The sequence below is a fragment of the Peromyscus californicus genome, unplaced genomic scaffold (genome assembly GCF_007827085.1).
Source record: "Peromyscus californicus insignis strain IS unplaced genomic scaffold, ASM782708v3 Scaffold_14__1_contigs__length_90479793_seg_2, whole genome shotgun sequence".
Taxonomy (NCBI): Eukaryota; Metazoa; Chordata; class Mammalia; order Rodentia; family Cricetidae; genus Peromyscus; species Peromyscus californicus.
Window position 1 is genome coordinate 52,597,292 of NW_026294436.1, and position 13,856 is coordinate 52,611,147.

Below are 13,856 nucleotides of genomic sequence, written 5' to 3' on the forward strand. Positions count from 1 at the left end.
TTGGGAGTGTTAACAGTTCCAAGCTGGGAAAGACTAGACTCTAAAAGGGGCAGAGGTTGGATTTTTGTTTGTTTTTACTGGCTTGTCATGCCCACGCATCTAGAAGTACTTTGAAGGTTCATAAAATCTTTACTATTGCTGTTTCAGCACTTTTAAATTGTTCTCATGCTTTCTCCTTAAGTACAAGAAAGGTTTCTACTTCAGGGTTCCTGTTATATTGGGTTTAAAGGACCTGTTTTACCTGAATATTGAGAAAGCAAACAGGAAAAAAAGCATTTCTGCGTTATTGAGGGGGGAGTTTATTCCCCTCCAGCTTTATATAATAAGAAAAGGCAGCCTAGGTGGTAGAAGGGATGGCCAGAAAATCAGGATAATTCTGGCTACTTCTTTCCAGATACTCCTGTTTGACTCTAGCAATAATTGATTATGTAGGACCTTCTTTTAAAAATCTTACAAGGCCAGGGGTGGTGGGGAATGCCTTTTATCCTAGCATTTAGGAGACAGAGGCAGGAGGATCTTTGTGAGTTTAAGGCCAGTCTGGTCTACATCGGCAGTTTCAGAACAGCCGGGGCTACTTAGTGAGCATCTCTCTCTTCTGTCTCTCTCTCTCTCTCTTTCTTTCTCTCTCTCTCTCTCTGTCTCTCTCTCTCTCTGTCTCTCTGTCTCTGTCTCTGTCTCTCTGTCTCTCTCTCTCTGTCTCTCTCTCTCTCTCTCTCTCTCTCACACACACACACACACACACACACACACACACACACACACACACATCCCGAAAGCAACCAAACAACTATAAAACCACCAACCAAATCAACCAAAACCTTACAAAAGCAGTATTTGTCTTTTGTAAAAGCCTTGGAAAATACAGGAGAAAATCCAAAAAATTACACGTGCACACCGGATGGAGTAGTGGTGTGGGTAGTATTTTATTTGTTTTGCCCATTTAATAAATCCATTTCCCCTTCATTGACTGCAGCTCAGTCTTCAACATTATTTGGTATTGTTTGCATGCCACTTCATGCCACAACCTTTTGTTGGGGTTAGCTTGTTTTGAGTTTTCCTATCACAATGTACAATTCTGTCAGTGTCTTAGGGTTTTATTGCTGTGAAGAGACACCATGACCACTGCAAAGAAAACATTTAATTAAGATGGTGGCTTACAGTTTCAGAGGTTCAGTGCATTATCATCATGACTGGGACCGTGGCAGCATGCAGGCAGACGTGATGCTGACTACATCTTGACCAGAGGCAGCAGGAAGTGGATAGACTGTCACACTGAGTGAAGCTTGAGAAAAGAAGACCCATACTTCCTCCAACAAGACCACACCTACTCCAACAAGGCCACACCTCCCCTCATGCCATTCCCTTTAGGGGCAGTTTTCTTTCAAACCCCCATAGTCAGTCCGTATGTGTGCTTATGATGGTTTGACTAAGTTCCTTTAAAGAGGTATTTCTGGGCTGGGATGTGGTAGCTCATGCCTTAAGTCCCAGCACTTGGAAGGCAGAGGCAGGCAGATCTTTGTGAATTTGAGGCCAGCCTGGTTTACAGAGGGAGTTCCACAATAGTCAGAACTACACAGAGAAAACCTATCTCCATAAAACAAAACAAAATAACAACAAAACAATACAAAAATAGAGGAATTTCTGGGTCAGAGAATACATATGTCTTCAAATCTCCTGGTATCTACAAACAACACGCTTTCCTGGAAAGGAGTGAGCATTTTCTCTAGTACTGGGTACTGGGTATACTTTCCTCTATTTCTACGTTGGAATAGGACTTTTATCCTGAGGCTGTTGTTAAGATGGAGAGAGTGCTGCACAGAGCCCTGTGTGCTTTCCCCCAGGTTAATGTATTTGTAGGCTCCAGTAAGACAACAAGGGTTTGATGTGCAGCCCTTGGCTCAGAAGTTCCTGTGACCCTGCTTCAGTCATGGTTAATTCCTTTTCCGCTTACAATCTGGCTCCTGCTCCCAAACCTCCTTTCAGATGGCTCTCTAAAAGGTCACCATTGGCCTTGTAAACTCTCCATAGCATCTCAAGCATAGCTTTTTCCTGGGTCTTTGCTGGCCGTTCTTCATCTCTCTTGCTACTTAAAATGTGTTCCAGATTCTCCAGAGCACTGTTTGCTCTCTTTTCTTCTTTGCAGTGCTCTCTTCCCCGAGTCCCTTCACTGACTCTCCCTTGATGACTCATCTACTCCGTTGACTGTTTTGATTGTAGAGAGTCCACATTTCCTTTGGTTAATTCAGTAGAGGTAGAACTTAGTGACGTTACAGGGCCAGTTCTCCTTCTTCCTGAGCTTCATGGGAGTGTGACCATGTGCCTTTGGCTCTGACGGTCAGGTGCTTGCTCCCAGGACTCTGACCCTTAAGAAAATGAAGGAGTTACCTGGGAAGAGGGAACCTCTTCTGAAGAATTGCCTTGATCAAATTGGCCTGAGCCATATCTGTGAGAGACTGTCTTTTTTTTTTTCAATTTATTTTTTTTAAGATTTTTAAGATTTATTTATTTATTTTTAAGATGTATTTATTATGTATGTAGTGTTCTGTTTGCATGTTTGCCTGCATGCCGGAAGAGGGCATCAGATCTCATTGCAGATGGTTGTGAGTCACCATGTGGGTGCTAGGAATTGAACTCAGAACCTCTGGAAGAGCAACCAGTGCTCTTAACCTCTGAGCCATCTCTCCAGCCCAAGAGACTCTCTTGATCAATGATTGCTGTGGGAAGACCCAGCCCACTGTGGGCAACACCATCCCTAGGCAGGAGGGACTAGTCTGTGTACGAAATGTAGATGAACATGCACCAGTGAGTTCCTCTATGGTTTCTGCATCATTCCTTGCCCTGGTTTCTTCAATGACAAACTATAATATAAAAGTATAAGCTCTGGTCATGGTGTTTATCACAGCAACAGAAAACAAAGCCAGCACAAACAGCAATGTGAAGACATTTGGAGGGTTCATTCACTGTGGTGGCAGCAGTGGAGGAACCAGATGTTTGTAGTCTTTTGTGACCACCCTTTATTCCTTTCTTCTTTTACTTCCACATTAAAAAATTTTTTATGAATTAAAATTTGTGGCCGGGTAGTGGTGGCGCATGCCTTTAATCACGGTACTCGGGAGGTAGAGCCAGGCGGATCTCTGTGAGTTCAAGGCCAGCCTGGGCTACAGAGTGAGATCCAGGACAGGCACTAAAGAAACCCTGCCTCAAAAAAAAAAAAAAAAAAAACCTAAAAAAAATTTGTAAAATTTACAAAGTCTCATTGTAGCCCAAGTTGGCCTTGAACTTGCTATGTAGCTCAGGCTAACTTTGAATTCCTCATCTCCTTCTTCTGCCTTCTAAGCACTGGGTTGTGGTGCCATCTTGCCTGGTGCCGCCACATTTATAGACATATATATTTAAAGACACACTTATTCAGCACAATGATCGCACCATTACATGTAGCAATCAGTAGTTTGGGTCAAAAAAAAATTACATCAAAACCTTTTGTTAAATACTTTCTACTTTCCATAGAACAGAAACTAAAATAACCCATTACAAATTAGTCAGGAATACAGTTCTTGGGTTATTTGGGGGGTTTTCCCGCAAGCATGGGTATTGTCTAGAACATGTCTTCTTTGTTGCCGCCGCCGCCGGGCCCTGCCCCACACCGTGCTTGGCTGAGCTCACATCTTTTGTCACCTGTGGCTTCCCCATCACTTCTCTGGCTCTCCTTTCCTGCTCCGGCTTTGTCTCTTGGCAGTAATTAAAAACTTCTGCTACTGCCATGGTGGCTGCTGCTGCTGGAGTCACCACAGTCACCTTGGTTTTGTGGTCTGGCAAGTATTAGACCCTCCCACCGTAGGGCCAGAGCTTCTGCCGCTAAAGTTTTCTCCCTTCGTGGGTCCAAAATGTGAAGATTGGTAGCTGTAATTGCCAAAATCATTGTAGTTCCCACCACCTCCAAAATGGCTTCCATCATTACCAACCTCATGATAACAACCCCTACTGCCATATGCACTACCAACACAGATGCCGTCAGAGCCTGAAACTGACTTCCTCCATGACTAAAATTGTCATTGTCACCAAAACCATCTCCACAGACCACCACCAAAGTTTCCAGAGCCACTTTGATCTCTTTGGCTAGATGGAGTTGCTTCTACAGACTACATATTAGTACCAAATATTTAAATATTTCCATGCCTGGGGAGAACCTTACCTGTAGGATTAGATCAGAATTGGAGTTACCAGGGAATACACCTGGGAGGACCCAGGTCTCTATTTTTCAGATTCCATCCCTACTTAAAAGACTCAGAGCTCCTTGAGAAAATGCTAATACCCAGGGTAACCATGGGAAATCTACTAAAAGCAAAGACAGGGCTGGAGTTGATAGAGTGTCTGCTGAGCATGACTGAAGTCCTGGGAGTGACCTCCAGCCCCACATAAAGCTAGGAGTGATGGCACATCTATGCACATGGGAGGTAGAAGAAGGAAGGTCAAGTTCAAGGTCATCTGTGGCTGTGTAATGAGTTTAGGGCCAGCCTGGATTACTTGAAATTCTATCTTCAAAAAATTAGCAAAGATACATAAGCCAGGCATGGTGGTGCATGCCTGTAATTTTAGTACTTGAGTAGCTGATGTAGAAGAATCAAGGCCATCTTGAGCTGCATTGTGTGATTTTTTGTCAAAAAAATAAAAAAGTAAAAAATTAAGATGTACTATGAATTTGATGCTCAATAGAAATAGTAAGGCTGGCAATATAGCTCAGTCTGTGCTTAGCATGTATAAGACCATTAGCTCAATCCTTCAACACACACGACAGGACTGATAGAGTACCAAATAAAATCATTTGTGAGCTCATACTGATAACATATACAGATATACATACGTGCATACATACACACATATGTATATGCTAGAAGATACATAGTTCTTTATAATATTTTATAAGTTTTTCCATGTATTTAAAATTACTTCAAAATAAAATATCTATATGTATGTCTGTATGAGAGCATTGGATTCCCTGGAACTAGAGTTACAGACAGTTGTGAACTGCCATGTGGGTGCTGGGAATTGAACCTGGGTCCTCTGGCAGAGCAGTCAGTGCTCTTAACCACAGAGACAGGTACCAAAACTACACAGGGAAGCCCTGTCTCTAAATAAATAAATAAATAAATAAATAAATAAATAAATAAATAAAAAAAAATAAAAAATAAAATATTTAGACTTCTACCCTTACCCTGTTTCTCATTATTCCAGTGTTTATAAATTCAGTGATACTATGCATTTATATATTCATTATGTTCCTTCTTGTTTGTACCTCCCCCGCCCTGACTTCTTTGAAAGGCCCACGTTCCAGTTGATTACTGGCCAGAACAGGGTCTGGCACCTAGTACATACTCAGTAGTGCTCATTATTGAATGCTTGATCTGTGCTACAGATGAATTATTTTAAGATTTCAGAATTATGTGTATGACATTGTGAATTTAAATGTGAGAGAGCAGTGGGCCCAGGGAAGATATGATCTGCTTTCAGTAGAAAAAGGCCAGAGAGTTCAAAATCAAGGCCATAACTAGATTAGGTTTCAAACTGAAAGAGGTAAACTTTCCTTGCTCCAGGACCTCCCATCAAGAATTCTTAGTCAAAAAGAAACCAGCTCTAAGGCAAAAATAAGAATAAAGTATGCCTCCCTTCTCTGCTTGTCATTATAAATATCTTTGAAGTAATGGCTCTAAGTTGGAAAAAAATAGAGATTCTTATTTGGGGAGCTGGAGAGATGGTTTAATGGTTAAGAGCACTTGTTCCTCTTTCAGAAGATCGGGGCTCTGTTCCCAGCACCCACATCATGGCTTACAACCATCTGCAACGCCAAGTGCACACACTACAAACACAGGCACACACACATATACAGATTGAATGGGTAGATGAATGAATGATTATAGATACATGTCTGTAGTCAAACCCAGTAAACTTTTCTGTATACAAAAAGCTTCTTTGGGTCTGGAGAGATGGCTCAATGGTTAAGAGTACTTACTGGCTGATCATCTAGAGGTCCTGGATTCAATTTCCAGCACCCACATGGCAGCTGACAATCATATGTAACTCTAGTTCTAGGGGATCTGACCCCATCTTCTGATCTCTGTGGGCAATAAATCTCAAAAAAGAAACAAAAAATTTGTTGTGTTACAGATCTTTATTTTACTCTTTATACATAGACATCTCTGAGACATCCTTTCATGTCAGCATTCAGGGCCATATCATTCTCTTTAAGGGTGCATTCCAGTTCAGTGTGTAGATGTACCTAAATTTTGTTTAAACGGTTTGTGGTGAACAATTTAGTTGGTTCCATTTCCCTCTTTTATTATGAAAAATGTAGGGCGAGCATCCTTGAAACTCAGACATATCCTGGTACATTTTGCTAGTTTATACTCAGGGCAAATTCCTAGCAGTAGGATTGCTGTATTGGAAGCCAGTTTTTTTTCTCCAAAAGAGTCCATAATTATTACTTTTACAATATTATCTGATAGCTTACAAGAATGACTGTTCCTGGATGGGTCTCACAGATTTGGGGCTTCTGAGCTGTATAGTTCCAAAGAAACTGTGTACCTTCACAGACTTGGTAGCTCCTGGCTTCTGCCCTGCCTGATATTCTCACAGAAGAAACACATCTTCCATCACTTTGACACTCATTTCTCAGTGCCATATGCAGTATTTATTTATTTATATATTTTTTGAGACAGTGCTTCTCTGTGTAGCCCTGGCTGTCCTGGAACTCATTTTGTAGACCAGGCTGGCCTCAAACTCACAGAGATCCACCTGCCTCTGCCTCCCGAGTGCTGGGATTAAAGGCATGTGCCACCACCACCCGGCAGAGTATTATTGTTAATACACATTTTTTGTTTTTAACTGTTTGTATATTCTTTCCTTTTCATATTTTATTTTTTTTCCTATATAAAACTATAAATTGAGGATCTTAGCTGTTTGCTTTTCTGTACTGCAAATATCTTTCCTCTGTTTCTCAAAGAGTTTTAGCCTTTATTTACTTATTTTTGCTCAAAGAGAAACTTGTAGCCAGAAGTTTCTTGGTCCCAGCCAGCCCCGAGGTCCCACAGCCACTTATAAAACAATCACTCAGAGGCTTATATTAATTACAAAGTATATGGCCTATGGTTTCAGCTTCTTGCTAGTTAGCTCCTTTATGTTAAATTAGCCCTTTCCTATTCATCTATATGTTGCCACTTGGCCGTAGTATTACCAGTTTACTGGCATCTTGTTGCTCCTTGGGCAGCTGCTGGTGTCTCTCTCAACTCTACCCTCTTCTCTTTGTCTCTGCTTGGATTTCCCACCTGGCTATAAGCTTTCTTGCCATAGGCCAAAACAGCTTTACTTATTATCCAATGGGAGCCACACATATTCACAGCATACAGAAAGATATCCCACAGCAGAAACTTATATATTTAATGTAGTTAAATTTATCATACTTCTGCCAAACAACTTACTGACTTTGTATCCCCCTTGGAAATGCCCTTTCTATCCCAGGATCATTTGCACATGGCTTTTCCCCTAACAACTTCTCTGTGAGTCTGTGTTTTCTTTGCTTGTTGAAAATATCAGGTTTTCCATAAATTACAATGTCATGTGCATTTGGTTGATTTCTTGATTTTCCATAGTCTTTCACTGATGTCAGAGACTTTTACATTTTGCACCCAGCATGCTTTAGAAAGTACACTGTTATGCACGGTGATGTCTTAAGGACACTACACTTAGCCAGTGGACATTTGGATTGGACAACAGCAAGCAGAGAGCCCAGGCGCCAACCCTTAAGTCATTTTGTTTAGTTTTGCCGCTGCTGTTTGAGACAGAGTCCTTCTATGTAGACCAGGCTGGCTTTGAACTTTGCATCCTTCTGTCTCCTCCATGCCTCCTGAGTTATAGGCACGTGCCACCCATACCATTTTTGATTCTGATTGTCCTTCTTCCTCACTACTTCTCTAATGAAGAGTCCAGCCCAGCAAATTTATACAGCCAAGCAGATATCTCTGATTGGAGGTGTTAGGAAGGGCAGAGTTATGGGGCTTTTTTTTTTTTTTTTTTTTTTTTGGGTAACTTTCCCTGTTTTAATTTTCTGGACCACCTAGAATAAGTGGCCCAAACAATAGAAATTAATTTGCCCTGGTACCAGAGACAGAAGACAGAGATCAGTGTGTCGGCAGGATTGATTTCTTCTAAGACCTCTCTCCTCACCTCGTAGATGACCACTTTCTTCCAGTGTCTGCTCATGCCTAATCTCTTCAGTCATATAGGATTAGGGCAGGCCCAAATGACATCCTGTTTCCAAATGCAGTCACACTCTGAGATACTGGAGGTTAAGATATCAGTTCATGAATTGTGGGGAGACACAAGTCAGCCCATAACACTCCCCAACACGGGGAACCCATGTTCCTCAGTAAGTTCTGCAAGCATCAACTCAAATATCAACTCCAAGCTTCCAAGTTCTGGGTGTCATGACCCTGAGTGACATGCTTTATACTTAAAACTTCACTCTGTTTAAGGCCAGTATAGAGGACTAATAGGTCAAAATCAGAAAGTGGTTCTATTCCATTGTCCTGCAGTCAGACTACAAGGGGCCAGATTTCACCAAGAAGTTTCTGAGATTGAGGGAGTTCACTGAGACGAATTACTGGGAGACCAAATCAACAAGTTCATTCAGCTTTTGGAGTCATTAATGCAACATATCTCTCAAGTTGGAGCTTTGGGCTCAGACCAGAAGATCTATAGGAAGAGTTGACTCATGTAGTCATTAGTATTGACCCAGAACATTCTGGGTACTAGCATTTGCAGTATCCTAGGGATCCTGAGAGGATTAAGAGGGGCACTGACAAGAAAACTCTCATGAGGGAAAAGCCTCACAGTGTGAGCCTCTGGGTACTCTGCCTTGGGAGGTCACTGGGCCTCCCCGCTCCAAAGGATTATATCCAAGATGAGGGCCCCTTTTACTTATATGCAGCCTTTGGTAAAGAACATGAACCTTTCCTACTTCTTCAAAAGGTTAGGAGAGAAAGGAAAGGTGGAGAATGCTTCTAGAAATATAAAGTAATACAATTTCACATTGTGATGGCCCCTGATGTGTATTCAAATTAGGAGGTACCTCATTATTCACCATTTATGTATAGTAGGTAATAAGATGTAGAACAGAATAATCATAGTAATAAGACAGAGAACTAGACTAATTAAAATTGGAAGGAGCGTGGGCTGGAGAGATGGCTCCTCAGTTAAGAGCACTGGCTGCCCTTCCATAGATCCTGAGTTCAGTTCCCAGCACCCACGTGGTGGCTCACAACCATCTGTAATGAGATCTGGTGCCCTTTTCTGGCATACAGGCATACACGCAGACAGAACACTGTACATAATAAATAAATAAATCTTTTAAAAAATTGCAAGGGACATAAATATCTGGTCTGTTCTTCATTTTGCAAATGAGGGGAAAAGGAAGAACTAGTATTTATTGAGTTAGATACTTTACATATTAATCCTACAAGATAGATATTATTATTTACTTTATAGCTAATGAGATGACATGCAGAAGTGTCTAGGCTAAAGATACAAGCCAGAGCTGGGACTAGAACCCAGGTTTCATAACTCCTAAGCCACTTAAAAATAAAAAAATATATTTATTTATAATATGTGTATGAGTGTTTTGCCTGAGTATATGTATGTATACTGTGTGCATGCCTGGTTCCCACCAAAGTCAGGAACAGGCATTGGATTCCCTGGGACTGTAGTTACAGACAGCTGTGACCAATATTTAGGTGCTGGAAATTTAATCCCAGTCTTCTGGAAGAGTAGCTTGTTTTTTTTTGTTTGTTTGTTTGTTTTTTTAATTATTTACTTATCTTATGTGCATGGGTGTCAGGTCCCCTGGAACTGGAGTCACAAACAGCTGTCATGTAGGTGCTGAAAATTGAACCCAGGTCCTCTGGAAGAGTAGTCATGCTCTTAACCACTGAACCATCTCTCCAGCCCCCATAGCTAGTGCTCTAAACCACTGAGTCATTTCTCTAGCCCCAAAGCTACTTGTATTTGGGCTATAATTCTATGCAATCCAATAAGGCACGGCTCTCTCAATTTTAATACCTTAACCTATTTCTCTGTAGAAGATCATGCAGTCTAAGAAAAATTTCGTGGCATTGCTCATAAGTAGTAGAAGCTACTAGGCTTCAACTTGGTCAAGTGCCCAAGTCACTGGAACCTTGCCATGAGCCTCACTCAGGTCCCACAAAGAGTATGTGGCTGAGAGATAGCCCAGAGAGTCCATTTTTCAGAAGGGTGATGAGCACTGGTGAGCAATAAGGATCAGAAAGAAGACAAGAGGATCCGTAGTTATACAAATGGGAAGGGAGACCCGCTGAAAGGAAACAAAAGGGGAGGGGACCACGGAAGAGGATAAACCATAGACTATGGGCTGTGGGAGAAGAGGCACAAATGGCCAAAATGACCATGGACACCTTTAAGGTGGAAGAGCAAGGGCAGAAGAAATGAGCTCTGGTGCTGAATGAGGAGAAAGGGAGCGTTCTGTGGTTGTTATCCTGACCACTCTGTGACCGTCTTATCACCCTCCATCACATGCCGTATCTTCTCATACTCCCTGTGTATTTGTGTTTTTATTACACGTACATCTTTGAAAATGAGTGTCGCTTGAGTTGTGCCCACAAGCCATGCTTTATTTTGTGGTGGATCTTAGGGCAGTCCTTGGCCTCTCTTTGGTGGTATCAATATATTTTATTGTGGGTACTGAGAGGTAGGAGGGAGTGAGATGGCATGCAGAAGACACCACAGATTTTGTTACCCATAGCTGCTGAACCTTCCATTGTCTCCAGATGATTCACACCCATCCCTACTTTGCAGCAGAAATAAAGTTAGATTCTGATGGTTTTATTGGTTTTTACACAAAAGCCTGCTTGCATAATTAGTATCCTGAACGGAAGTTTAGCCTATAGCAAGAAAGAAGTACATAAGAATATAAGAGGATGCCCTGCTCCTCTCAACACACGGAATGAATGCCACTCACCAGATGACACCATCATCAGTGCCTATTTACACTTCCCAAAAGCCAGGTCCTGAGCACAAAATGTTATCAATTTGCTTGATTTTCACACTAAGTGTGGATTTGGTACCATTATTTTCTCCCCTTTGTGGACAGGGAAGCCAAGTTGAGTAGCTTGCCTGGAGTTGCCCAGATTGTAAGTGCCAGAGTTTGGACCTGAGCAGGGAGCTGTGCTTAAGTCCACAAGAGTGCTCTGTCTTCCCCTCACAGCGATTCTACCTGCTGTCTGGTTCAGATTTGCCCGGGAGCCTCGCTTCTTCCTCTGTATCATACTATTTCTAGAACAATCTACTCTGCCGACTCCTTCTGGTCAGTGCTTTTGAGAAACAGCCTTCACATATGGATTCTCTCACTCATCTTTCCTTTCCTCCCATTGCCTGTTTGCCACCCATAGTATAAAGATTCAGGGGTCTTAAGGAGAGTGGTTGTGGGAGCCCACAAAGATTTTCTAGTGAGATCTGAACCTGCTTCACACAGCAGGGCTGCATTAGGGGATGGCTTGACCATGTGCATGGTCACCAGGTGTCTGGAATGGTCTACACTTGGCTGTGCTGGGGGGAGGTCTTTTGCTCCACCCCTTGCCATTCCTTTAAAAAACCTTTAGTAGAGACAGATGGTGGGTTAGGATCCATCCAGTCCCTCCTGCCCTCCCGAGGCTACCCTATGTTTTCTAACTCTCTCTATATATATACTTCTATCTACAAATACCTCACTTCTCCCTGCTCAAGGGTGTGGTGGATATATTGTGCACCCCAATAAACTTCTCTGGGGGTCAGAGAACAGAATAGCCACTATATTAAACATAGAAGTTAGGCAATGGTAGCACATGCCTTTAATCCTAGCATCCCGGAGGCAGAGATCCATCCAGATCTCTGTGAGTTCAAGGCCACACTGGAAACAGCCAGGCATGGTGACACACACCTTTAATCCCAGGAAGTGATGGCAGGAAGCAGAAAGGTATATAGGTGTGAGGACCAGGAACTAGAGGCTTTTTAAACTTTTAGACTTTTAGCAGCAGTTCAGCTGAGATCCATTCAGATGAGGACTCAGAGCCTTCCAGTTTGAGGAAACAGGATCGACTGAGGAGTTGGCAAGATCATTTAGAAATTTGTCTACACAAGAGTACCATGGGGGAAGAAGAGGGAGCTTGTCTTCTTCAAGTGGTCAGAATATTGTGGTATTTTCAAGAAATGATGGATAAGTAGGAGTTGAGTAGAGTGAGTCAGTCATCCTAGATTGTTTTCTTCCTAAGTCTTATCATTGCAGAGAATCATTTAGATGGGTTTAAAAAATGACATCAAAATCAACACGAATCATACTGCCCATGTTGTTTGGAGTGATACTGACACCTTAGGGCCCAGTGGATCTGAGGTAACTATTAATAATTTTGCTTGTCCCCTTCTAAGGCTTGAGAACCTGAAATAGTTAGTATGCATCTACATACCAGCAGATAGATCGTGTTTGACCTCAGCAAAGAGGATCAGCCATGTGAGAAGCGACAGGAGTGAGGAGACAGCAGAAACCAAACAACTGCTGCACTGATTTGTTAGAAAGTCAGAGACTTGTAATGATGACAGATTCCAGCTGTTGACATCCAAGACACAAACGAGAACCCCCCAAGGGACAAACGGAGAGCTGACCGGACAGAGATGCTTAGAGAATTAATCAGAATCAAACTTTTCATAAGAGCATCCAGAAGACCATCAAAGCATAAGGTAGGTAGCATCAACATGCCATAATGAAAAAGGAGGATCTTTGCTTTTTAGCGAAGTTCTCTAGGAATCACTTGTTGGCTGTTGGCTAAGATCTAGTGTAATAAAGCTCTTAGAGAGGGACTTTGTGTATAAGGAGGGCCAGAATTCTAGCACCCCTTGAGGTAGTAAGAAACCAGCTTGGGAATGAAGTACATTCAATATAATGATGTGTGCTGCCTAGTTTTATGTTAACTTGACACAAGCTGTAGTCATCAGAGAGGAGGGAACCTCAATGGAGAAAACCTCCAGAAGATCAGGCTGCAGGCAAGCCTGTAGGGTACTTTCTTAATTAATGATTGATGTGGGTGATGCCACCACCAGGCTAGTGGTCCTGGGTTCTCTAAGAAAGCAGGCTGAACAGCATGGAGAGCAAGCCAGTAAGCAGCACTCCTCCATGACTCCTGCATCAGCTCCTGCCTCCAGGTTCCCACCCTGTTTGAGTTCCTATAAACAGTGATGTGGAAGCATAAGGCAAATGAACCCTTTCCTTCCCGAGTGACTTTGGTCATAGTGTTTCATCCCAGCAGTGATGGCCTTCACTAAGATAGATATGAGCTGTAGGAAGTTACTTTGGGCAAATGGGACATAGCCACTGTGAGAACAGGATCTACCCAGGCACAACATATCAGAAGGGAAGTGGGTGAGGGTACAGTGATTTGAAAGGAGCAAACATACCACACATGCTTCAGAAGAAGCAAAGAACTCACAGGTATTTCTTACAGAATAGTAACAAACTTAGAAGTAAGTACAATTTCATGTTTTATGTCCATTTAATGAAAAACCAACCGGCCCTGAAACAAATACAAAGTAATCCTAATAGGAGAACTGATTACCTTTTCCTTACTCTGAAGCTTCCTGAGGAAGGCACCTTGAGTGTTGAGGGAGTACTTGTGCCCACATTTATGCCTCCCTGGGGCTGGAGGCAGGCTTTTGAGCCTGCAAGTTGAGGGGGCCATAAGACTGACAGTACGTTAACCTTGTCCTTTAAGAAGCAGGCTCAGTTTAAGCCTGCCATGACTTTCCCC